Genomic DNA, 25,838 nt, shown 5'->3' with positions numbered 1-25,838 from the left:
ACACCTCACTGTGTAATCTAGCCTTTCCATTACCTAAGTAGTTCTAAGAAAAATGGAAGTACATGTCCCTATAAAAACTGTACATTAATATCTACTATTCGTAATCATCAAAAACTGAAAACAATCCTGATGGCCATCAGTTAGGTGAATGAACAAACTATGGTATATCCAGATGATGGACTACAATTCAGCAATAAAAAAGGAATGGGGCACCTGGGTGGCTCAGTCATTTAAGTGTCTGCCTTAGGCTCAGGTCATGAGCCCAGGGTCCCACATCCAGCTCCCTGCTTATCGCGGAGTATGCTTCTCCCTCTCCCTCTACCCTTCCCCTAACTCATGCTCTTTCTCTAATAAATAAATGAATTAAAAAAAAACAATTAATATTAATATACACTACAACATGGATAAATCACAATGTAATTAACCTTAGTGAAATAAGCCAGACAAAGAAAGTGTATATACCATATGATTCCATTTATATAATATTCTAGAAAGTGAAAACTAATGTGACATGACAGGAAGTAGATTGGTGGCTGCCTGGGTATAGCTGGTAGGAATGGAAAGTGAAAGGAAGGACAACAAAGGGGCAGGAGGAAACTTTTGGAGATAACAGATATGTTCATTATCTTTATTATATGGTGATTGTTTCATGAGGGCATAGATAAGTCAACTTTTCAAATTATATACTTGAAATATTTGCACTGTTTTAAAATATCAATGATACCCCAATAAAGCTGTTTTAAAAATACCACAAACACTGAAATGTTTCCTTTTCTTGTTTACTTTAGGCACCAAAGTAGTATGTATGTGTAGAAAAACTAATACTAAAGGCCTCATAGTGAACAAATGTCTCTTCAATCCCACTTTTTAAACATTTTCCGTCTTTTTCTTTTTTCTAAATTTGTATTTAAATTCTCATTAGTTAACACATAGTGCAATATTGATTTCAGGAATAGAATTTAGTGATTCCTCACTTACATACAACAACCAGTGCTCATCACAAGTTTCCTCCTTAATCTCCATCACCCATTCAGCCCACCTCCCTCCATCAACCCTCAGTTTTTCTCTATTATTAAGAATCTCTTATGGCTTGTTACCCTCTGTCTCTCTTTTTTTCTCTTCTTTCCCTTATGTTCATCTGTTTTGTTTCCTAAATTTCACATACAAGTGAAACCCTATGATATTTGTCTTTGACTGACATATTTTGCTTAGCATAATACACACTAGCTCCATCCATTTCATCGCAAATGGCAAGATTTCATTCTTTTTGATGGCTAAGTAATATTCCATTACATATGTATAGGGGTGAGTGTGTGTGTGTGTGTATCACATCTTCTTTATCCATTCTTCAGTCGATGGACACGTGGGCTCTTTCCAGAGTTGGATTATTGTTGATAATGCTGCTGTAAACATCAGAGTACATGTGTCCCTTTGAACCTGTATTTTTGTAACTCTTGGATAAATACCTAGTAGTACAATTATTGGATCATAGAGTAGTTCCATTTTTAACTTTTTGAGGAAACTCTATACTGTTTTCCAGAGTGGCTGCACCAGTTTGCATTCCCACCAACAGTGTGAGAGGTTTCCCCTTTCTCCACATCCTCACCAACATCTTTTGTTTCCTATGTTGTTCGTTTTAGCCATTCTGAACGGTGCGAGCTGGTATCTCACCATGGTTCTTATTTGTAATTGTACTTTTTAAAAAATACTTTTTAAAGATTTTATTTATTTATTTGAAAGAGATCACAAGAAGGTGGGGTGGGCGAGGCTCCCTGCTGAGCAGAGAGCCCAATGTGGGGCTCTATCCCAGGACCCTGAGATCATGACCTGAGCCGAAGGCAGAGGCTTAACCCACTGAGCCACCCAGGTGCCCCTATAATTGTACTTTATTTGTATTTGTAATGAGTGATGTTGAGTATCTTTTCATGTGTCTATTAGCCATCTGATGTCTTCTTTGGAAAAAATGTCTATTTACATCTTCTGCCCATTTCTTAACTGGATTACTGGCTTTTGGGGTGTTGAATTTGATAAGTTCTTTATAGATTTTGTGTATTAACCCTTCATCAGATACATCATCTGCAAATATCTTCTCCCATTCTATAGGCCACCCTTAAGTTTTATTGTTTCTTTCACTGTGCAGAAGCTTTTTATCTTGATGAAGTCCCAAACAGTTCATTTTTGCATTTGCTTCCTTTGCCTCCAGCAACACATCTAGTAAGAAGTTGCTCTGGCCAAGGTCAAAGAGATTGTTGCCTTTGTCCTTCTCCAGAATTTTCATCCATTTTTAAAATTCTGTGTATGGGATAAGAAAGTGGTCCAGTTCTATTCTTCTGCGTGTTGCTGTTCACTTTCCCCAATACCATTCATTGAAGCGACCGTCCTTTTTCCATTGGATTTCTTTTCTGTTTTGTCAAAGATTAGTTGACCATATAGCTGTGGGTCCATTTCTAGGTTCTCTATTCTCTTCAGTTGATCTATGTGTCTGTCTTTGTGCCAGCACCAAACTGTTTTAACAACCATAGCGCTGTAATATAACTTGAAGTCCAGAACTGTGATGCCTCCAGCCTTGATTGTTTTGGTTATTCAGGGTCTTTTATGGTTCCATACACATTTTAGGATTGTTTGCTCTAGTTCTGTGAAAAAAATGTTGCTGGTATTCAGATAGGATTGCATTAAATGTGTAGATTGCTTTGGGTGGTATAGACATTTTTTAAATGTTTGTTCTTCTTATCCATGAGCATGGAATTTCAGAGTCTTAACTATAGAAAACAAACTAACGGTCACCAGAGGGGAGGTGGGTGGGGGAATGGGTGAAATAGGTGAGGGGGGTTAAGGAGGGCACTTTTGGTGGTGACTACCAGGTGTCATGTGGAAGTGTTGAACCACAATATTGTACACCTGAAACTAATATTATACTGTATGTTAAGTAACTGGGATTTAAATAAATACTTAAAAAAATAAAATAAAACTTTTAATATTTCCTCAGTAAAAAAAAATAAATAACATAAACTGTTTCTAACTACCTCGATTTTAATTCTTTAGTATTTTTTTAACTTTAAATTACACACTTAAATTATTACTATTTTCAATTTAAGATTCTCTAGGGGTCATACCACTTCTCCCTTTTCTCAACTACTTTTTATTAATGTTATTTCTTAGATTTCCTCGATTTCTCAAAATCTTGACATATTTTATTTTGCTTCATAGTCAAATGCCTTTTTCAACACAGTTGTTTGTTTTTCTTCACCATGCCATTACTACCATCTCACAATGTATAGTTACAGTATCTAATGCTTGGAAAACACTTCTTTATTCTTTTTAAGATAGTCTTCTTAGAGTCTACTTACTTGATTTCCTGGCTTGCTGTTCAATTATCGTGCAAAGATTTCTCTTCTTTGCCTCACTAACTACTGGGATAGCTCCCAATTCTTTCTACCCCATTCTTTTTCTTGGTTTCTACTATTATCTTGCTGGATTATGTCCTCAAGTAACTTATGAAAATGATGCCTGGCACCTAATGTTTCTGAGTCCTTCCATATTGAAAATGGTCTTTATGCTCTTCTTAGACTTGATTAAATTGACTAGAGTAGAGAATGCTAGGTCTAAATTATTTTTCTATAAACATTTTACTTTGAAGAGTCTAATGCACCAATCTGATTTCTTCTTCTATGCAGGTGATCTGTAATTTTTTTTATCTTGGAAGAAGTTTCTATTTTATGCATTATCTTCAAAAGTACTGAATTTTCATGAAGTTTTATCTTGATGAGGTCTTTTCTATTCAATCTGGTCATCACTTGGTAGATTGCTTAAATAAGAAGGTTCTTTAGCTCTGGGAAATTCTCTTAGTTCTTTTATTATTTCTTCTCCCTTGATTTTTTTCCCCCTCCCTACCCTTTCAGTTTTGTTTTAATTCTTTCTTTCTGGAATTCTTAATATACAAATTGTTGATATTTAACCTTGACCTTCTGTTTTATTTTTTCTTTTAGATTTTCCATTTTACTCTGCTTGAAAACTTTATGTAATTCAAGCCCTTCTAAAAAGCGTAGGAGGAAGTAATAATCATGGAGTTAATGTCTAAGAGCTCTTTGTTTTCTTGTTTGTTTTTAAGATTTTATATATTTATTTGACAGAGAGGTATAAAGAGAGAGACAGCACAAGCTGGGGGGGTGGGTGGGCGGTGGCAGACAGAGGGAGAGGGAGAAGCAGACTCCCTGCTGAGAAAGGAGCCCAACATGGAGCGTGATCCCAGGACCCAAGACCGTGACTTGAGCCAAAGTCAGAGGTTTGATAAACTGCACCACCCAGGTGCTCCCCTTTTTTGTTTCTGATTGCCCAACACTTATTTTATGAATACCATATCTTCCCACTTCTCCTTAGGGACAAGAAATAGTGCTCACAGACTCAAAATTTTCTTTTGTTCTCTAAATGACCAGTTACTTTCCTTTTCTTTTTCTTGGTCTTTTAAACTGTGGATTTCCTTTATATAGTGATGTTTGGTTGTTCTTTTATATTTATATTCTATGTTTACTATTTCAAGATAACTGGTAGACGTTTTCTTTTCTACTGCATATGTAGCATCCAGTATTCCCTAATATCCCCACTAGGGAAACTCCATGTTAGACTTAATAGGCAGAAGTCTCCCAAATGGATAGAGCTTAATAATATCTATCATAGGAGCCTTGATTCACTGCAGAGAGTTCTTTAATTTTTTCCTAGAGAAGAATTCTAAGGTGAGAGGAAGGTGTGTAGAGGAGTGTGGGAACTAAATGACCAAGTCATTTCATAACTAGGTTTTCAATTAACCCTAGGTTTTCTTCTAATTTTATTTTGAAACAATTTTAGATTTACAAGAAATTTCAAAAATAATACAGATAACTCCCATGTACACTTCACCCAGATCCCCCCAAAGATAACATCTTACACAACATTGTAAAAGCCAAGAAGCTGATATCGGTACAATAATATTGATAATATAGGCTTAGTCAGATTGTAACAATCGTACACTATCCTCTTTTATGCAGCAGAGATCTATGAAATTTTACAACATGTACAGATGAGTGTAAACACACTAACAGGATATGGAACTGTTCTGTCACCACCAAGAAGTACGCTTCGTATTTTCATAATCGCCTTCCCATCCCACCCCCAATCCTAATCCCTAGCAACTACTGCTTTATTCTTCACCATTATCACTTTGTCACTTCCAGAATGTGACATGAATGGAATCACACAGAAAGTAATTTTCTATTGTAAATAAAGACGCTATGAACATTTATCTACTGGTTTTCAAATGAACATGAGTTTTCATTTCTCTAGGATACATACCCAGGAATGTGAGTATATAGTCCGATGGTAACTCCATGTTTAACTTCTAATGAAACTGCCAAATTTTCCAAGGGGCTCTACCATTCACATTCTCACAAGCAGTGTGTGAGAGATTTAGTTGCGCTGCATCTTGTCAGCACTTAGTATTATCAGCATTTTTTATTTTAATCATTCTAACAGGTACCTGGTATTTGATTTACATTTCCCTAATGCCTAATGATATAGAGCAGCTTTTCATGGGCGTATTCACCATACGTCTATCCTCTTTAGCAATATCTTTGGTCAAATCTGTGCTTGGATTGATTGCTTTTTTTCTATTGTTCAAAGAGTTCTCTCTATATTCTGAATATATATCCTATCGTTTAAATAACTGAACAGTCGGGGCACCTGGGTGGCTCAGTCCTTGAATGTCTGCTTTCAGCTCAGGTCATGACCCCAGGATCCTGGGATCAAGCCCCACATTGGGCTTCCTGCTCAGTGGGAAGCCTGCTTCTCCTTCTCCCACTCCCCCTGCTCGTGTTCCCTCTCTTTCTGTGTCTCTACTAATCAATAAATAAAATCTTTAAATAAATGAATGAATGAATGAATGAATGAGTAAATAAATAAGTAACTGAAGATTCATTTCTAAAATGGGGAAAAAGAAATAATCTCTAGGAAGGATTTTCAAATTAAAAATGTGTTCTTCATTTGTTTTCTGATTTTTGCAGCCAAGACACAAAATATTTAGATTGATAAATATGCCCTGAGAAAATCATCAAATAAAAATCTCTTTGAAAGCCAATGTCATTTATGAGGCAATTAATTGTTGTCATTTGTCTGGCACCTCTTAAACATTTTTTAGGTGAAATATTATACTCTTACTGGCATGTTACTAATTATCTTTAAACACTTTAATATTAATCAATGGCCATATTCCTAAATACATTTTGATTGAATTATTTTGAATTAGGATAAAAATGAGATGACTTTGACAAATAAACAGAAGTAGAATTTCTTGAAAAATTTCTTTGATAATATGAAGTCAAGGCTTTGAATATATTTCAACAATAATCTGAAGATGGGCTTCTAACCCTAAAGAAAAAATAGAAATGCCTATTTTATCTCTATTTATTCTCTTTAATATGCTGAAAAACCTGGAGTAACAGTTGTTTCCTGGAAGCTATTTCACAAAAGGAAATTGAGTGCTCTTCTGAGACATAAACACAGTGATTTAAAATTTATTAAAAAAAAAAAAAGAATGCAGGGATCAGATTACAAATTCATTCAGAAATTTCCCAGCTTTCTCCACAGGTGTTCCCAAAGGCTATGACCATCTCGCATTTCCATTCCTCCACCATCAGTCCCTCTTATGTCCTCACATCATGGCGCAGAGGTCAATTTTCTGGCCATCGTGGGGTTCTATTGGCACTATTGACCACAGTCTCCCTAGGGTTGTCATAGCCACACAAATGCTCTGTTCTGGCAACTGCTGTTTTAAAGTCAAGGAAATAACTTTGTCTGGCTTGGGTTAAACCCCAACACTGGTAAGCCCCAGGGGTTCTCAGCAGCAGAGCTTACTGATGTTTGGACAGGATAATTCTCTGTTGTGGGGGCAGTCTTATATAGTCTGGAGAAAGAAGAAAATCCTACCATTTGTGACAACAGGGATGGAACTTGAGGGCATTATGCTAAGTCAGCTAGATCACACATAGACAAATATATGATATCACTTATATGTGGAGTCTAAAAAAGCTAAACTCACAGAAACAGTAAAATGGTGGCTGTCAAGGGCTAGGGGGTAGAGGAATTGAGGGGATGTTGCTCACAGCGTACAAACTTACAGTTAGGAGATAAATACGTTTTGGAGATCTCACACACAGCATTGTGTTCATAGTCAACAATACTGTATTACATGCTTCAAAGTTGCTAAGAGACTAGACTGTAAACGTTCTCACCACAGAAAAAGAAACACTAATTATGTGCATGATGGAGGTGTTAGATAGTATTATAATGGTAATCATACTGCAATATATAAATGTATCAAATCAACACACTGTATGTCTTAAACTCATAGAATATTATCTATTAGTTAAACCTCAATTTTTAAAAATAAAATAAAACATATAAAGTATTTTCCATCCCCTGAAAAAAAAAGCATATTTGAGCACAGCTTGATTGACCCAAATCCCTAGTTACACTCAAGTTAGGTCCTAATTCTTAGAATTAATATATTTGTAAATTCTCTGATTCTTATTTTAAGTATTCTTAATTTTTTTTTAAAGATTTTATTTATTTATTTGACAGAGAGAGATCATAAGTAGGCAGAGAGGCAGACAGAGAGAGTGAGAGGGAAGCAGGCTCCCCGCTGAGCAGAGAGCCCCATGCGGGACTCGATCCCAGGACCCTGAGATCATGACCTGAGCCGAAGGCAGCAGCTTAAACCACTGAGCCACCCAGGCGCCCCTTAATTTTTTTTAATTTAAAGTCAATTAGCCAATGCATCGTACATCATTAATTTCAGATATAATGTTCAACAATTCATCAGTTGCATATAACGCCCAATGCTCATAGTATGCTTAATTTTTAAAAGAAAAAATTTAAGAACCTGAATTTGGAGCTACTGTAATAATTCAATGTATTAATGTTCAAAATTGTATACTGCTTAAAAAGTAATACAATTATATATCTTTAGATAATTTTTAGTTTACTTTTTAAAATTTATAACAACTCCTAAACATTAGCCAAAGTAGTGATGATCGACTTTAAAATTTAACATCTTTGCTCTGAATATATTATCAACAAAATGAGCCCATTAAATAAAACTGTTCCTTGGAGTCCCAGGGTACCGGTCTATTCAAGAATTGCTTTGTTTGCCCTATATGAATAGCCAAACATTTAACAATAGCTAAAATACAAGCTTATCACAAAAAAGATAAGAAAGACCAGAATCTAATCTCCCTTACTTGTTTTAGGACTCACCCCATGGAAGAAGTTCTATTTCCTCATTGAGAATCCAGATATTGGTCACAATCTAGCCCCTTGGAGGTTTCTATTGTCCCAGAAGAACAAGTTTGTGTCCGCTACTCCCAGATGCACTCTTGGTAGAAATCCTGCTAACGCTGAACCTACCCCTTTGTCTCCTTGCAATGGGCCGTTGTGCCGAGATTTCTGAGTTTGGTGTGAAAGAGAATATGTAGTAAGGCAAGGGACTTTAGCAAAATACACAGCAGAATAATTTACAGGGATATTAAATTTGATCTTATTTTTCCTATATAAGACTCAGGACAGAGTGCAATTTTTTTCCTCTTTTTTATGCTTTTTATCTAAGCAGTTTCATCCTGGAGGCTTCTGATGTTCACAGGGGAGAAGCAGTAGGACCTTTATTTTGACAGCTTGGCCTGGAAGACACCCTAGAGCAAACCTCTAGGACCCCCGGCAAGAGGAGGTTGAATGGGAGGGGATAGACTGAGAAGGGGTTGGTTTTCAAGAGTGGTAGAGGCCCAGGGTTTCATATTGAGTAGAAATGCTTAACTGTAATGGGGGAAGCCAACAAAAATAGATGAAGGCTGACTGGATACCAGGAATGAGGGAGGAGCCAGCTCAGATGCGCTCATATCCGTCCACTCAGCCTAAGGGGGCTGGAGCTGCCAACCTGCAGAACTTTGACCAGCATTAACTGTGATCAAAAACACCCATTCCCTAACGCCTTTACTGTGAAAACACCCTCCTGCTTGACCCTCAGGAAGGGGAAAGAATTCCCCCAACAACCTGACTGGGATCAGAAAAATAAAGCTCACAACTGGACCAGATAGAATTAGATTTTGAACAAATGAGGGAATGTGACATTTCTTAGACCCAAGTATTGTGCAGCAAATCTGTTGTTACTACAATGCCTAACTCATTCCAGTTGCTTACCAGTTTCAACCAGATGCCTCCATGGAACATTAAAAAAAAAAAAAAATGTGTTAGCAAAGATTACTGCTTAAAGTGGGTAGCCAGAAAGGCTTTCAAACTTGTTTAACAGAATCACACAATTTCTTGTTTATTTATGTGATCAGTAGAAGGTGATTCATGAGAGTTAAACCTTACAAATCCCACTTCACATGAGACAGAAACTGGGAGGTTGTAATTGTTGAGTTCTAAGGACCAAAGTGGAGGACTGGTGTGGAACAGTCTACAGGTCCTGTGGCTTCAAGACATGGTTCAGTGCAAGCCTTGCAGGGACAGTCAGCTCTGGTGCTGTGAGTGGTATAAGATGGCTGACAGGCAAAGTCTAGAGACCACAGTACAAACAGCAGATGACTGTAGCCTGACTTAAGGTTGAGCCTGAGGACAGCAAGAGGGAGGAATGATTCAAGTGTGGTCTTCAAGGTGATATTTTTCCCTTTAAAATAGGGTTTTGCTGTACACTGGATTTCTAATCCTTCACTTGAAACTTCATAGGATTTTGCACATAGATTTTCAAAATGCTTGAGATAATTCAATTCGACAAATATTTACTAGGTATCTATCAGGTATAATGCATTATAGTAAACACCTGGGAGAGAGAAAAAAGGTGAAGAAGATACAATTCCCTCTCACAACTTAGTGGGAGAGATGGAAACAAACATAAATCAGTCTAACACAAGAAACAGTAGGTCATATATTAAAAGAAAGTAAGATTTGTTGAGAGCTTTCTAAGAACCAAGCACAAATATACAGTACAACATTGTAAGGGATGTACTATTATTATCCCCACTGTACAGATGAGGGACCCGAAGTCCAGAAAGGTTAAGAAACTTGCCCATGGTCCTGTAACTAAGAAGAGTAAAACTGGAATTTGAACCCAGAGATACTGACCCCAGAAATCAAGCTGTTAAATGTTCCTGTGAAATTCAGATCATATATAATACTAGAATGGGGTACAAAAAGGCTAAGCCATTCATAGAGAGGAAATCAGGAACCAATAAAGACTTCTCAATCCTTCTGCTTATTAGGAAAAGGAGCAAAACGGGCAAGCTCTGTATTATTTTCGTTTTCAAAAACAAATACATTCCTTTTGCTTATTTATGCTCCTTATATAAGCCAAAAGGTTATTAGATATAAGAGTACTTCAAAGAGAAAAGAAATGTCACTTAATTATTTTGGAAACCACCATATTTTTCACATATTTTTTCTCCATAGATACATACTTTTCCTTATCCCTGCAGCGAAATTACAATGTTCTTTTCACTATGTTTTATTTTTTTCCAATATGCTTCTTTTTGCTCATTTTTATTTACATTACAGTTAGTTAACTACAGTTCGTTTGCATTAGTTAGTGAACAGACAGGGCAATATTAGTTTCAGATGTAGAATTTGGTGGTTCAACATTTCCATAAACACTCAGTGCTCATCGCAACCAGTGCCCTCCTTAATCGCCCTCACCTATTTATCCCAACCCCTTTCTATGTTTTATTTAGAATAATATAATTTTATCAGCCAACCTTCATGTCTACAACTAATAGGAGGTCTATGAATAGAAGTAATATCTTGCATTTACATTACTCTTTTCTCTCAAACACTCTAAACCCTTCATGAAGCCCCGACCTTTTCCATTTTCAGGATTTACCATAACATGTGTTTAACGGAGGGAAGGACTAAACAAAAAAGAGTCTGTGACTTTTCGAGAGGTGCAGATCGCTCTCTGGAGGAGATTGGATTAGAACAAGTAACTTCACTCCCAGTCTTGGGCTCAAGCAACCTGCCACGCCACGTGGCAAAATAAATGAGGTTTGGCAGAGCCGATGGAATAAAACTAGGAACAATGCAAACCGTCCCCCCAAAAATCAGTGTACTGTTTCTGAAATCCTCCCTAAGAAATTTGTCATGTGGAGATTGTTCACACCCGCAGTAGCCACTTTGTAGGTTTTTTTTTATAAAACATACACTTCTTCACTTTCGTCCCAGTGGGTTGTTACACTATACCATTGCGTCATTTGTACCATAATAGAGGGACTTTGCTAGAATGTGAGCAAGCAAGGACGGGAAGGAACGGAAGTCTGGGAATTCAGTCTCAGAGTGTCTGTTTTAGTCGGATCATGCTCATTTTGGAGCTTCAGAAGCTGGGCCTGTCCAGGCTCACCAGAGAAAAGACATGTTAGTATGAGCTTGCCTCTTCTGATGCCAGGCCTAGATTGGTTTTGATTGAACTCATTCCACAACTGTTTCCAGTGGGGGCTGAGTCTTTAGTTGCAATCATATTCCAAAGGCAAGCTGCAGAATTCTTGGCCACTGATTTTACAGCCTTAATACAGTTGGGTAATTTTCCTAGAGCCTGGCAGATGAGCAGTTGTTCCCTGAGTAGAGTCATGGAACATCCCCCCTGATAAGCAGCCTTCCCAGTGTCTAAGATAAGAATGATTGTTTACCAGAGGAGCACGAGCAGCAAAATCCTGTCACCACACTTCAGTGTGTGCGTGAGTTATCCTATGTATCGTATTTAAGATTCTCAAGAGTTTTAGGAGAGGGAGGGAAAATTGAGTTTTGCAAGCTCGGCATATCAGTTGTAACATTCTCTTCATTGGACAAAGGAACCAAGTTTTGAGACCATCCCCAACCTGGCCTCTCACCTCCTCTTTGGGCCCCCTTTTTGGGTCTGTTGAGGGCAGTGTGAGGACCATTTTAGAATGGTTTATAACCCCTAAATTGCTCTAGCAGTTGTTGATTTTCTTGCATTTCAGCTATTTTCAGGAAACCCTCTGTATTTGAATAGCCGACCTAAATGCTAATTTTATCAAGCCATGTGAATGCTCTTCCTGTCTCACTCCTAAACAATCAACCCAATTTTGCTACTAGTTCCCAAGCTCAGAAATGATTTCCCTCTCTCCTAAGCTTCCCTGCATGCTTTGTTTTCTCAGAACTCAAAGGAATTATTTTCAAAAATAGTTATAAAATCTCACATCGTAAAGCCCTTAGTCCCCATTACCTAACTGCCTTCCTCCCCTTAACTTCATTACAACCTGTCTCTCCTCAAATGGTCCTGAAACTTCCACACTTCCAAAACCAGATTTTTTCATGTGTTTCTCATCTCTTTCTATCTACATTATTCTTTACACTCCCATCTGTTAGCCATGAGTCTACTTAAACACATTTTGAACTTTTTAAAAATTCTACCTTGTTCTACATCTCATGATAATGCACCCTATTAGTCTTTTCCTTACTAAGTAGGAGGGCCAAAGGCTCTAGAGTCAACCTGAATTTTGTCAATGAGAAAACAAGGTTACATCATTGGCCTAAGTGTTATAGTAAGTGGCTTAACACCATAGGTAAAGATCTGGGTGTAGATAGGTCATCTGACTTGGTTCAAAGAGAAGGATTTGAGAGAGCCCATTTGTCATATCAGTGGATGGATTATAATGGGAAGGGAGGCTCACTCAGAGCTCTAAGCTGCCGTGACTCATGGGAACCCAACAAAATGCAGTTGGCAAGGTAATAATGGCAGGCACTGGGTTTGAGTCACAAGAAACCAGGTGTGTGTCTTAGCACACCTGATCCCTGACTGAAAAAAGAGTGAATGCCATCTTCCTTTTTTCTTTTCTTTTTTTTCTGTGAAATGTGTTTAAAGTAGATAGTTTTAAGGAAAAAATGTTGGGGTTTGAACATAAAGTGATTTTGATTTGTTCTAGCAGCTGCCTCTGTACACATGGTGTTGGAACTTCCCTTTCTTACTGGTTATTGAGTTCCTTCATGATTATGGGCCATACTTTATAACTTCCAATAAATTTTAGTTATCACGGAAGTCTTGTTTCATCTTTTAAAGGCTCATTTCTGTTCATTTTTTTAAAATAAGGTAAATTTTAAAAAGCTTTCCACCATGACCCCAGCCCTGGCTAGATCCAAATGTCCAGTTCTTATGTTTTTCTCTGGGCGAGGGAGCATGGTTTGCTCTTCAGGAAGCTTTCCCTTTTCCCTCTTCCAGCTGCAAGCTCCCCCAGTGTCCTGAGAAGACTAGCCATCTCCTTACCCAACTGGGAGGTTGCAGCTGTGTCCCTGGTTCACCACAGCTGCTAATCTACATTGTGTTCATTAGGGGTAGATGATGGTTCCAACCCGCCCTGCTCAAGCCAGGCTTGAGTCTTTGAAGCTTTCCTGGGCATTGTTGGTTCATTCTTAAGTGTGGCCACCTCTGCTGCTGACCCCTAGCCGGCACATTCATGTGCCCTTCCTCCCCCTATGCTTCTTTGCTTCTTTTGCTTCTTTTGCTTGGTTTTCTGGCAGTTCTATGGCCCTGAGTCTCATCTTCTCTCTGCAGCCATCTCCAGGCAGGACTGGTGGGACCCATTGTCCTTACCTCCCAGAAACCCCAAAGAGCCCTGACTCTCCTACTTAGGTAATCTCCGTGATGCCAGGTCACTCCAGCCAACTTTCCCCCTGCTTAAGGAGAATGGGACAGATCAACAAATCCCTGACTAAGCAGACATCTAATTAAGGGGGAAAGTGTCCATGTTCTTTCAGGCATGGCCAAATCTTATGAGGATTCTCTTGGCACCTCTGCTTCCATGGGTTTGGAGGAGCAAAGCTTCTGACTCTCTGCAAATTGTGCTTCCTAAGATGGCTGCCTTCTCCCCACTCAGCACCGTCATACCCCTTCACAAAAGAACCAGATCCTACAGGTAGCTGGGTCTCACACAGATGCCTCCTTGAGTTTGGCATTTGAATCGCAGAATGACTTCTGTTCATGATTTGAGTCCCTGAGATTTTAACCAACAGAAAAAAGTCTACACAACATTGTTGTTTACACATATATAACAAAATAAAGGCATTTCTAAAACTGTTCTTATTGTGATAAACTAATTTTCTTATAAGTAGTACTGTATCATACCTGAGAGTTCCAGAAAGTCACATAATTGTCACCTGAGGAGGGAATCTGGGATTCCTCCATGTAGCGTGCAGAGACCACGGTTACCAACAATCCCTTGAGTTTAGAGGATTACCGGGCTCTGTGGGAGATTACAGCTCTATTTATGCTTCTCGTCTCATCATTTCAACATATGTCCATCACTGGTTTAACAGTGACCATTTATACAAACTCCACCCATGAATATGAGATAGAAGGAGATTTAATGAAAAGCAAAACACTGTAATTCACGAATTTTCTGGATCAAGCATGCAAGAAAATGTGCAAAGGGACAAATGTGCAAAGGGACACCTGGCTGGCTCAGTCAGGAGAGAGTGTAACTCTTGATCTTGGGGTTGTGCGTTCAAGCCCCACACTGGGCATAGAGATTATTCAAAAATACAATTGTAAAAAATATATGCAAAAAAAATGAATGCTGGCCAACTTTGAATTCTAAAATAATCAAGGAATGATAGATCCATAATGATTTTTACAGCATCATAATTTGAGTACCCAAGGCTTAAGAAATGAGCAGATACACACCCTTCATAATAGATCTTGTTTTCTTGCAGTTAAAGAAACGATGCTTTTCTTTAATTTTTATTCCTCTCTTTCAAAGTCTGAAAGACTATCTGAATCACATTTTGATCAATTGTTTTGGCTACCCCTTGATTTGATCTTAGACTTTTTTTTTTTTTTCTTTAACTATTTACTTAAATTAAAACAGGCTGTGGCCTCCGGCTCTACCGGTTCAGTTAACGCTGAAGGGTTTAAAGAGCTTCCCATTCAGAGGCGTTGGGAAAGGCTGACTTGTGGTGGGTCGTATACTCCCCCTGGTGGACAGAGAGAAGAAAGTATCTGATGAGCCCTGTGGGGGGGGGGGTAGTTTCTCCCTAAAAAAGCTCCATTTTGTGACATTCAAGTTACCAAGGCTCCATCGAGCAGTCTATGCATTTTTTATTGTTTAATTTTATCTCCACTGTTGTCTTTTTTTTTTTTTTCATTATGATTCTCTTTCTCATTAAAGTTATTCAGCCAACAGATATTATTAAAGGCCTTCCAAGCATCAGGCACAGCTCTAGGCAGTGGGGATACAGCCCTGAGAGAACAAGATGATTCAAAATCCTGCCACTGGGGAGCACCTGGGTGGCTCAGCCCTTAAGCGTCTGCCTTCCACTAGGGTCATGATCCCAGGTGCCCCAGATCAAGCTGCCTGCTCCGCTGGACACCTCCTTCTCCCTCTCCTGCTCCCCCTGCTTGTGTTCCCTCTCTCCCTGTGTCTGTCAAATAAATAAATAAAATCTTTACCCAAAAAATCCTGCCGTTGGGAGCTTAAAAGATCAGATAGGGTTCATTGTGTGTTTCCTACACACCAGACCATGTACTTAGTGATTTGTAAGTATTATTTAACTGAATCCTCCCAACAACCCTTAAGGAAACCGAGAAGCTAAGAAATTTGCCTAAGTCCTCAAATACCTAGGAAGAGGTACAAGACACCCGTGACCCCACAGGAATCATGGCCCTGCTTCAATTTTCATGACAGCTTTTTTTTTTTTTTTTTAAATTGCCTGTCTCCTCCAAATAACAAATAAGCTCCAGAGAGCAGAGACTGTGTCTGCTTGTTCCCCATAACCCAGAGCCTAAAGCCTGCCAGGGCTCTTCTCCAGAACAATGTGGTTAAATGGCTTCACGGTAATGAAATCAATGAGTTCAAAACTGAACTTGGGACTAACTGACTCCAAAGCCCTTCTCACCAAGGGACTATACTACTTCCACAAAAATCCAAAATATAGACAGCAACCCCGTACTGGCTGGCTCATTTCACTTAGTTTGGAATTAGATGTCCTCTCCATTTCCTTAAAGGGTAGGTGAAGATAGTGGAGTCTAAAAAAAACAAGATCTGGCTCTTTAGAAGATTTAAAATCTTTCTTTTTTTTTTAAGATTTTATTTATTATTTATTTGAGAGAGGGAGAGAGAGTGCACGAGAGGGTTTAAGATCAGAGGGAGAAGCAGACTCCCCACTGAGCAGGGAGCCCCACACAGGACTCCATCCCAGGACCCCGGGATCGTGACCCGAGCTGAAGACGCTTAACCAACTGAGCCATGCAGGTGCCCTGAAGATTTAAAATCCTTAAACAGAATTTCATTTGCCTCCTCTCCTGAATTCTACAGCGAGAGGGGACAGGAAGAAGCCAAAGCAACATTGATGCTGGGCCAAGTGGATCCCCCTTTCAAACCCCACTGATGCTTTGCGGAGGAGAGCGGAGGAGGAGGGCGGAGAGAGATGGTGGAGCTGCCCCTAGGCCTGCAATAAACAGGTCAATTTCCATGGTATTGGTTATTTATTTTATAGTAGTTATTCCTGCAATGGCTATACACCCTGCACCATTGTTTGCCACTTGCCAAGTGACTTAAGAGCATGATAGCCATCATTCAAATCTATTAACCTTTCTTTCTGTGTTTGAAAGTAATCAACAGCGTTCTGGTCACAGTTGCCCAGGGCAGAATGGTAAATATTGAAAGAGTAATCTTGCCATTTGAAGTGCTTCTGGCTGGAATAAATGTTTGCTCAGGTTGCAGCAATGCCCAGGTCATTTCTTGGTGATGAAGCAGGAATCACCTTCAGGCGCTAGGGAGAGCAGGAAAAAAGTACTAGACGCAGGAACTGCTTGTAGGGTGGATCTCACTCAGCCTACCCTTTAGGCTTCTATTTTAAAGAGGAATTGCTGCTGTCTGCTCCTAGTAGACAAGACCTAGTAAATAAACCAAACCAAAAGGAGAAACAGAAGTTATTTCAGGCTGACCGTTATTACACAACCACAAGAAACAACCCAAGGGAATCCTGAATATCACAAGTCAGGAGGCCCAGCCTGTCGTCCAACCTTTCTTAAGATCACAGGGATCTTCCCTGTTTAAGTATTTGTGTATAGGGAGTAGTTCTGTAAAGGTAAGTTTGCCAGTTAATTCTACATGACAGTTCCTTCATTGCACACTTGTTTTTTTCTTCCCAGCCAGACTGTTGATAACCACCATCTATTCTCTCAATCTCTTCCTTCTGCCTTTCTGCGATTCCATCTTCTCCTACAGTGCGAAAATTCTCCTATGGACCTCTACGCAAACATTTCTCACATTTTACTAAATCTCCTTTTCCCAACTGTAGGGGGCTATCCCAACTGCCTTCTGGGCCCCTCTAAGTGAATTTCCCACTCTTGCTTGAAGCTCAACGTGTCCCAAACTGAACTCTTCCCCAAATCGGCTCCTACACTTTCTAATCATTACCAAAGTCCTGAGTTGGGGTTTTGGATCTGTCCCCTCCCCATGAGTTCCTGCTGCCCACAGTCAAGTTGCCCTCACTCTTTCTTCGGCATCTTTGAAATCCTTTTAATTGGCCTCCATGTTTTTCAGATACCATTCCGGTATGTAATCTGTGCATTCGCCTTTTTAAGCACAACTGCTGTCAATCTCTCTGCTGCCCAACACCTGTGAGTAGTCCATTAGCAAATTAGAGATACTCCCTGGCCCAGCTGCGCCTCCAGAGCTCTCCCCAATGGGCCCTTGGACTTACCCTGCATGCCCACTAAAATGGAGAACTGCCCCTCTCTTCAACCAACCAGTCCTCTCCTGTCTCCAGGTGCCAGTCTCCATTCCATCCTTCCCAATCCCATCCATTTCTTATGGCCTTCGACTCCATTCAAAAGCCAGTTTCCAATCCTTCCTGAGAGTGTCTCCTTCCATCTCTTCATAGCACCGTGTCGGTGTTTCTCCCATCATAAATCCTTATTTTCTTCCTCTCGGTATTGTACTTATTGAGTTACATACCTTATTACACACGCACACACGCCCCCCCCCCGATGCGCATGCACCCCACACACACATCATGCTGGAAGGGGTGCCTTCCATTGGTTAGGGGAAAATAGCAGCTCTGGATCCTATCTCTAACACCTACCTACATGGCTTTGGGCAAGCTTCTTATCCACTCTGGACTTGATTATCTTATGGTAAAAAGTGAGTAATGCTCAAATTCTTCAAATTAAATATGTGTATTAATTGCCAGTTTCTCACTAAATGCTGGCTAATGCTGGCTCTTGTTAGTAACTTCATGCCCTTCTTGCCTGCAGATCATCTTACATAGCCCATACCTTATACAAAGTAGGTTCTCAGAATGTTGGCTGCATCGAAGGATCTTGCCTTCGGGTGGCCCTTTTGCTTAAGACTTATCTCAAAATTTAGTAGCAGCTTGACAAACATTGTGTTGACCTACAGAGCACTGAAGAACATTTCCCAATTAGATTATCAGCCTCTGGGGTTTTTAGCTGGATCACACTGACCCAGTTCTTAGCCAATTCTTATAAATCTGATCTTGGTGTGGTGAAGACTGGCCATCACTTATGTTTCAGAACAGATGGAGCTGTGTGACAAATAGATATCCAAAAAGTGAAAAACCAGAAAATGCACTGGAGCCTAACAGCCTCAAGCCTGATTTCTAGACCAGAGAGCTGGTGTCTGGCTACATCAACCCAAAGGCTCCCTGAGGTCATTTAGCTGAGATGTCTCAAACTGTGATTTCACCAGAGCCTCCTCCTGGGAATGACTCAAGAGAGTAAAAGAGGAGAGAAAAATCTGGTTTCACCCAGCCACAGACACATGATCAGTCACTCAGCTAAATAAAGCAAACAGTTACCCATATGTTACAGTTCCCAGGCTCAGCCCCAATTACAGTAATTCTAAAAGGCTGATGGTTGTAGTAAAGACAGAAGGTTGTAGTAAAGACAGAAGGGCAGAGGGTGCATTTCCCTCATTGAAACATATCAAAACAACCTACAGTCCCCCTCCCTTCCGGTAATTCTGAGAATTGCTCTCTAAAATTCCTATAAATCGGTGCCTTCTTTGCCTTCTTTGGGGATTCAGTAAAAGAAGACAAGGCAGGGATTAAGATGCAAAGGGTTGGGACCAACCCAGAAAGGGTCCAGCGGAGAGAAGCATAGTCTAATCAAAACACCCATCCATGTTACTGTTTCAGACGTGAGTTTTCTAGCTGGTACACGTACCACAAATTTAATGAGGCGCAAAGAAGTACAGTTGCTTTTTGATAGAAAAATTAAAAAATGATTCCCTGAAAAGCTGAAGTACAATAGTTCTTTAATTCACACGCGTGGCCTCCTCTCCCCTTTCCCCCAACATGACTGAGTGTGTATGTGTGTACACGTGTGTGTGTGTGCACACACGCATGGGGCTTTCTCCACGTCAGCCAAGGATGGTAACTCTCACCAGCTGCCAAGAATATTTTTTTCTCTACAGAAGCTGAGTGTGATCATTATTTACATATTTGTCTGGCTCCTTGCCTATCATGCTCCTTGTCGTGGTCCAAAAAGAATTTAAGATGGCTTATGTGGTTATGTACTATGACAAGAATTTAAATCGGAACTGAGCTGAAAGAAGAAATAAATACAAACCAAAGACACAAACACAGGGAGACAGGAAAATAATTAAGAAGTATAATAAAATGGTCCATAACACCAGTGAACTATAAATTTGCTTTATAAGCTTTCCAGTGGCTGAATTTGAAGAGAAAATTATTCAATTACATAATTCTCATCTCTTAGAGGTATTCCCAAACTTCTGTGTACACCTGAATCACCCGATAAGCTTATAAAACTATAATCACTCAGGGCCCATCAATAGAATTTAAAATTTTACATACCTGGGGTGAGATCCTGAGGTTTATAATTTTAATGCATTCTTATTGAACTGTCAGATCAAAGGAAACCAGCTTCTCAGGACAAGAACAATTATTCTTGATATTAAGAACTGCAGGACTCAGTCGGTTAAGTGTCTGACTTCCACTGCGGTCATGATCTCAGGCTCCTGGTTTCCTTTTATCTGACAGTTCAATAAGAATGGAAACCATTGGGCTCCACACTCAGGAGTCTCCAGACTCAGGAGTCTTCAGACTCAGGAGTATTGCTTGTCTCTTTCCCTCTCCCTCTCTCCCTCCAACCATAGTGCTTTCTCTATTTCTCTTTCAAATAAACAAAAATCTTAAAACAACAGCAACAACAACAAACTACAGGACTTTCTTCTAGGGAGTGACAAAGAAGACCTTGCATTTCACAATGAATATTCTTAGATCCAAGATAAGTTTCAGAGGTCCATGGGCTGCTGCTTATAATAACCTTCAAAATGACTTTTATATAGTTATAGGAAAGTAAATTATGTTGAGAGTTGGTAAAGAGGGACCAAGAAACCTAATAATGTTCTCCAGGAACTTGATTTTTGCTAGTTTGCCTTGGCCCAGAATAGACACTAAAAGGATTTTGAATCTATTCAATCCCATTATCTTTATATGGAGCCAAAAATTAAGAACTCCTTAGTAAATATGTCAGCAAAGTATGCAAGCTACAGGGCTAGGTCAGCTCTGAGGCTTCTCTACAAACCATAATATGAGTTTGAAGAAACATAATCTAGTTAATCTTGTCTTTTATATTTATTCTCGAGGAATTGTATTGTTTCCTGGTTTGAACTGTGTAGTAGAGGAGGGAGGCAAGTGCAGTGTGGGGGCGGGGGTGGTGAAAGGAAGTGAGCTCATCTGTATTATGGAAATTGTTCTTTGTAAGACCTGAGTCTGTTTTTAGTGAACCCAAATCACTGAAAGTTCTCGATGTGGTGAAATTCTTGATACTCATAAACTTTGTGTGATCTTGTAAAGTTTCCTTTATTTCAATTTTGTAACAAAAGAGACAGGTTTTATTGTATTTTTCCTGTCTCCCATCTTGTCACCTTGAATCTGAAATGATTCATGATTTGGGGGTGTTGCATACATGTTCTGTCTTTCAAATCAACTAGTTGGGATGCTCTTTTGTTTTTCTAGGAAAGGGACCATTTGGGCTGGTTTTAGGCAGTTTATTGTTTGCAGGTGTGCATAAAGTTACTGCTCTCAAACCTGAGACATAAGAAGGGTGCTATTAGGTGTTGAGACCTTCCCTCACTTGTTCAGTAAATATCTATAGAGAACTTGGTATTTGCCAAGCACTGAGCTAGATAAGAATAAAAGAATAATTAAGAATGCCTCCATGGTGTTTGGGGTCTTTACAGAGAGGAAAGAGGTGATTAGAGCATAGTGTGGGAAATAGTTTGAAGGGGAAAATGCAAAATACTCAGGAAACAAAAGCATACTTCAGTGGTCAGGAAAGGCTTTCTGGAGAAAGTTACTTGTAAGCTAAGACCTAGATAGACATAAAACGTGTGAAGGTGGGGTAAGCATGGGTTGGAATGAAGTTCGAAATGGAAGATGGGACAGAAAACCTAAAAATCCCTCCCAGCTCGTTGTGAACGTTCATGAGACAGAAGAATGTATGTTGCTGAAGCTGAAATAAATCTGGTCTGACCTCTACATGGCATGTGTGGGATTGGGAGTGAAAAGTTTGGGAGAGAAGAAAGGGGGGCTAGATCTTGAATAACCTTATAATCCATATTAAGGAATCCAGACCATATCCGTGATAATGGGGGAGCCATTGGACTGGTGATCATTTACTTGTATTTAGGAAGATTACTTGAACTAAATCTCTCCAGTCCTATCTTTCATCCTGTGTAATTTTATTTTATTTATTTTAAAGATTTTATTTATTTATTTGACAGACAGAGATCACAAGTGGGCAGAGAGGCAGGCAGAGAGAGAGGAGGAAGCAGGCTCCCTGCGGAGTAGAGAGCCCGATGTGGGGCTCGATCCCAGGACTCTGGGATCATGACCTGAGCCGAAGGCAGAGGCTTTAACCCACTGAGCCACTCAGGCACCCCATCATCCTGTGTAATTTTAGATGAAGGATATTAATTGTTTAACACTTCAAAACCTAAGGTAGTGAAAGAAATTCAGAATGGAGAACCCCACTGCACCTTGAAAACGTCCAAGATAGGTGTACCTTGTCTTGGCTGCCCTGGGTATGCTGTCTTGCAGGTGGCTGGATCCCTTTGAACTTAGGAATGTGAAGGTACTTTGCTGGTTGTGAGGTCCTAATAAATGATCGTGTTAATGTACTCATATTGAGTCTCACATACCCCACTTTTGTAGCTCCATTTTCCAAGCAAACACCGCCTCTAAGAAGGGAAAATGGGTATATGGAACTAAGCACCCTCTGCCTTGCGGGCTGGAGATGTGACAAGATCCCTAAGAAAGTTAAGCAGAATATTTGTAAATGTTTTTATAATGGGCCAATTATTTGACAGGAACATTGAAATCTACTGGTGGAAAAGTATTCTCAAGTATAATAAGAACAAATATTTCATTTTATATATGTTTATGATGAACAAAACCCTTTTTAAAGCTCAAGTTAAAAGAGGACTAAAATCCAGGCCGTGCTATATACAGGGTATTCATGTCTCTGCTTAAAGTAATACAAATTGACCCATAATACAGAGTAATTCAATTTATGAAAAAAGTTACCCTGATTTTAATACTATATTGTTAAACTCGAAAATTGGCTAATGAAGTTATTTAAAGGAAAAATGTTTCTGAAATGAAAATGCTTAATATGATTCCCTATGTATTGTCTGCCATCTAGTGTTGATCTGTGGAAATAAAAAACGGCTGGTACGATAATTTTCAAATCCAGCTCACCAGGTGACAAAGGGATGACTCAAAACATTTCAGTGTTAAGACATCAGATTATATTCTGAGACTTTCTGAGGTTTATGGAAGCGAGAGAGTGGATGGGGGAGCTGGCTACTTAAAAGACATCAATTACTTCTGGGAAACAGTAATGTACAGCTAATGGTTCTCAGTTCTGTCCGTCAAATAGAATGGGAAACTTAAAAAATACGGATGGCTAAGATATACTGCACTAGAAAATCAGATTCACTCAAGTGGGACCCAGCAATGGTATATTTAAAAACTCCCAGGTTATTTTAGGGGCACCTGGGTGCCTCAGTAAGTTATGTGTCTGATTTGGCTCAGGTCAGGATCTCAGGGTCCTGGGATCAAGCCCCACATCAGGTTCCCCTCTCAGTGGAGATCCTGCTTCTCCCTCTCCCTTTTCCCCTCCCCCAACTTGTGCTCTCATGCATGTGTACACACTCTCTCTCTCTCTCAAATAAATAAATAAAATCTTTAAAAAAAAAAAACCCAACCCCCAGATTATTCTAGTGTGCAACCAGGGTAAGCAGCATCAGGTAATAGGTTAAGACTGTGGAATTTAGGGGCACCTGGGTGGCTCAGTGGGTTAAAGCCTCTGCCTTCGGCTTGGGTCGTGATCCCAGGGTCCTGGGATTGAGCCCTGCATGGGGCTCTCCGCTCAGCAGGGAGCCTGCTTCCTCCTCTTTCTCTGCCTGCCTCTCTGCTTACTTGTGATCTCTGTCAAATAAATAAATAAAATCTTAAAAAAAAAAGACTGTGGAATTTAGCTCTACCTCTATGAGTTTCATTGCTTAGTTGTGTGACTTTGAGTAGGGAAATGAGGCTACTTAACATCTCTGTGCCTCAGTAAAATGAGGCTAATAACCTCTCCTTGGGTTATTGTGAGGATTAAATATCATAAATGTCAAGTATTTAGCATAATGCCTGGTACACTGTGTTCAACAAATGCCAGATATTAATAGAAATTTCATTATCAAGGAAAATATTTTATGAGTTATTTAAGGGAATAAACAACCTAAGGGATATGAACTCATAATGTAGAGCGTATTAGAGATTAGAACATATTACATATGGCCTATTTCTATTCTTCTTAAACTGGAAGCCTTGTGGGATTGAATGCTGATGCCCAACTCAGCCACCCCTGAGAAGCATGTGACTTCTTTAGTGCCAGCCTAAAGTGTTTTATGGCATAATAAATTATTCTCAGTCACTCCCAGTCTTTATCACTGGGTTCAAGATGCCCAGTTCCCTGGTATATTTCATTTGTCCTGCTTGGGTCAGATGTCCTTTCCTAAATTAATAAGGGGACAGAACCACATTTCTATCTATGTTGTAACAGTAGTCACAGTCCTAGGTGTTGGTGGTAGTTCCTAAGGAATGGGAACTCATTGTGACTTAGGGTCTCTTTACAATCAAAAAATATCTATTATTACTATCATTACTAAAAGATCTACTACTATTATGACGATTTGAGGTAGAAAGAATATCATCTGAAAAGATTTAGAAGAGCCCAGTGAAGAACGAGAGTTTATTTGGCTGGGTATTTGATAGGAATATTAGGTGGGACCATATTATTAAAAACTTTGGTTATGATAAATTTGATGTCAGAGACTAGGGTCAAGGAAACATCAAATGTAACTGATTCTAAAAATGAATGAATGAATGAATGACAAATCTAACCAGTTCTAATTTAAGAGTGACAGGAGGTAGTGGTGGGGAGGAAATGCATACATTACAGGAAAGTAGCAGAAAATTCTGAGGAGAAATTAGTTTGGTTAGAGACTTGTGGAAGTGAGAAAAGGAGCAGTCATTCAGAAGGGAATGTCCAGCAAGGAGATGGAGAATCAGGGTGAGGACTCAGAAGGGAAATGTGGGCCTTGCCTCAAAATTTGGGAATCAGTGAGGGTGCCTGGATGGCTCAGTGGTTGAGCCTCTGCCTTTGGCTCAGGTCATGATCTCGGGGTCCTGGGATCAAGTCCTGCATCAGGCTCTCTGCTGGGCAGGGAGCCTGCTTCCCCTCTCTCTGCCTGTCTCTCTGCCTACTTGTGATCTCTTTCTCTCTGTCAAATAAATAAATAAAATCTTTAAAAAAAAAAGATTTGGGAATCATTAGGTGTGGTAGTTGAAGTCATGGGCATGCATGTGTTTCCTCAGGGACCTGAGAGAAGACCAGATGCGCTATAGAGCAGTGTCACTACCACAGAAAGAGAAGGCAGTAAAGGGGCTGAGAAATAGTGGGCGAAGAGCCTGATTTTAAGTGTGATATTTAAAAACACAGAACAAGCCAAGGGAAAGAACTACAGAGGGGTCAGGTTAAAGGCAGGAAAGATTTGGCTTCTGTAAAATAGGACCTCACTGCCAACTTCAAAAAGGGCGGGACCACTGGAGGGATGGATATATGCAGTCAATCACCTCCCATCCTTACCAGTTCTTATCACTGAGGGTTTATTTGGTTTGTTCTTGATGTTGCTGGGTTTGCTTCACTCTAATCACTCTGTGGTGTGAAGTGGTATATTATTATTTTAACTTGGATTTCTTGGATAACATATTGAGCACTTTTATATTTGCTTATTTGCATACATATTCTTATGGAGTATGTGTTCAAGTGATTTGCCTATTTTGTAATTATCTCTATCTTTTTTTCACTGACGTAGAGTTGGATACACAATGTTACATTAGTTTCAGGCATACACCATAGTGACTGGATCAGTGTGTACGTGATACTCAGCTCACAAGTGTAGCTGCCATCTGTCCCCATAGAGCCCTATTACAGTACCAGGGACCATATTCCTGATGCTGCACCTTTTAGCCCCATGATGTACTCATTCCATAACTGCAGACCTGTACTTCCCACCTCCTTTCACCCATTTTGCCCATCCTGCACGCCTCCCCTCTGCAACAATTAGTTCTCCATATTTATGAGTATGTTTCAGCTTTTTGTTTATTCGTTTGTTTTGCTTTCTACATTCTACATACAAGTGACATCATACGGAATTTCTCTGTCTGATTTATTTCACTTGGTGTAATACTGTCTGGGTCCATCCAAATTG

The sequence above is a fragment of the Meles meles genome, chromosome 1 (genome assembly GCF_922984935.1).
Source record: "Meles meles chromosome 1, mMelMel3.1 paternal haplotype, whole genome shotgun sequence".
NCBI classification, from domain to species: Eukaryota; Metazoa; Chordata; class Mammalia; order Carnivora; family Mustelidae; genus Meles; species Meles meles.
This window is presented reverse-complemented; position numbering follows the sequence as displayed.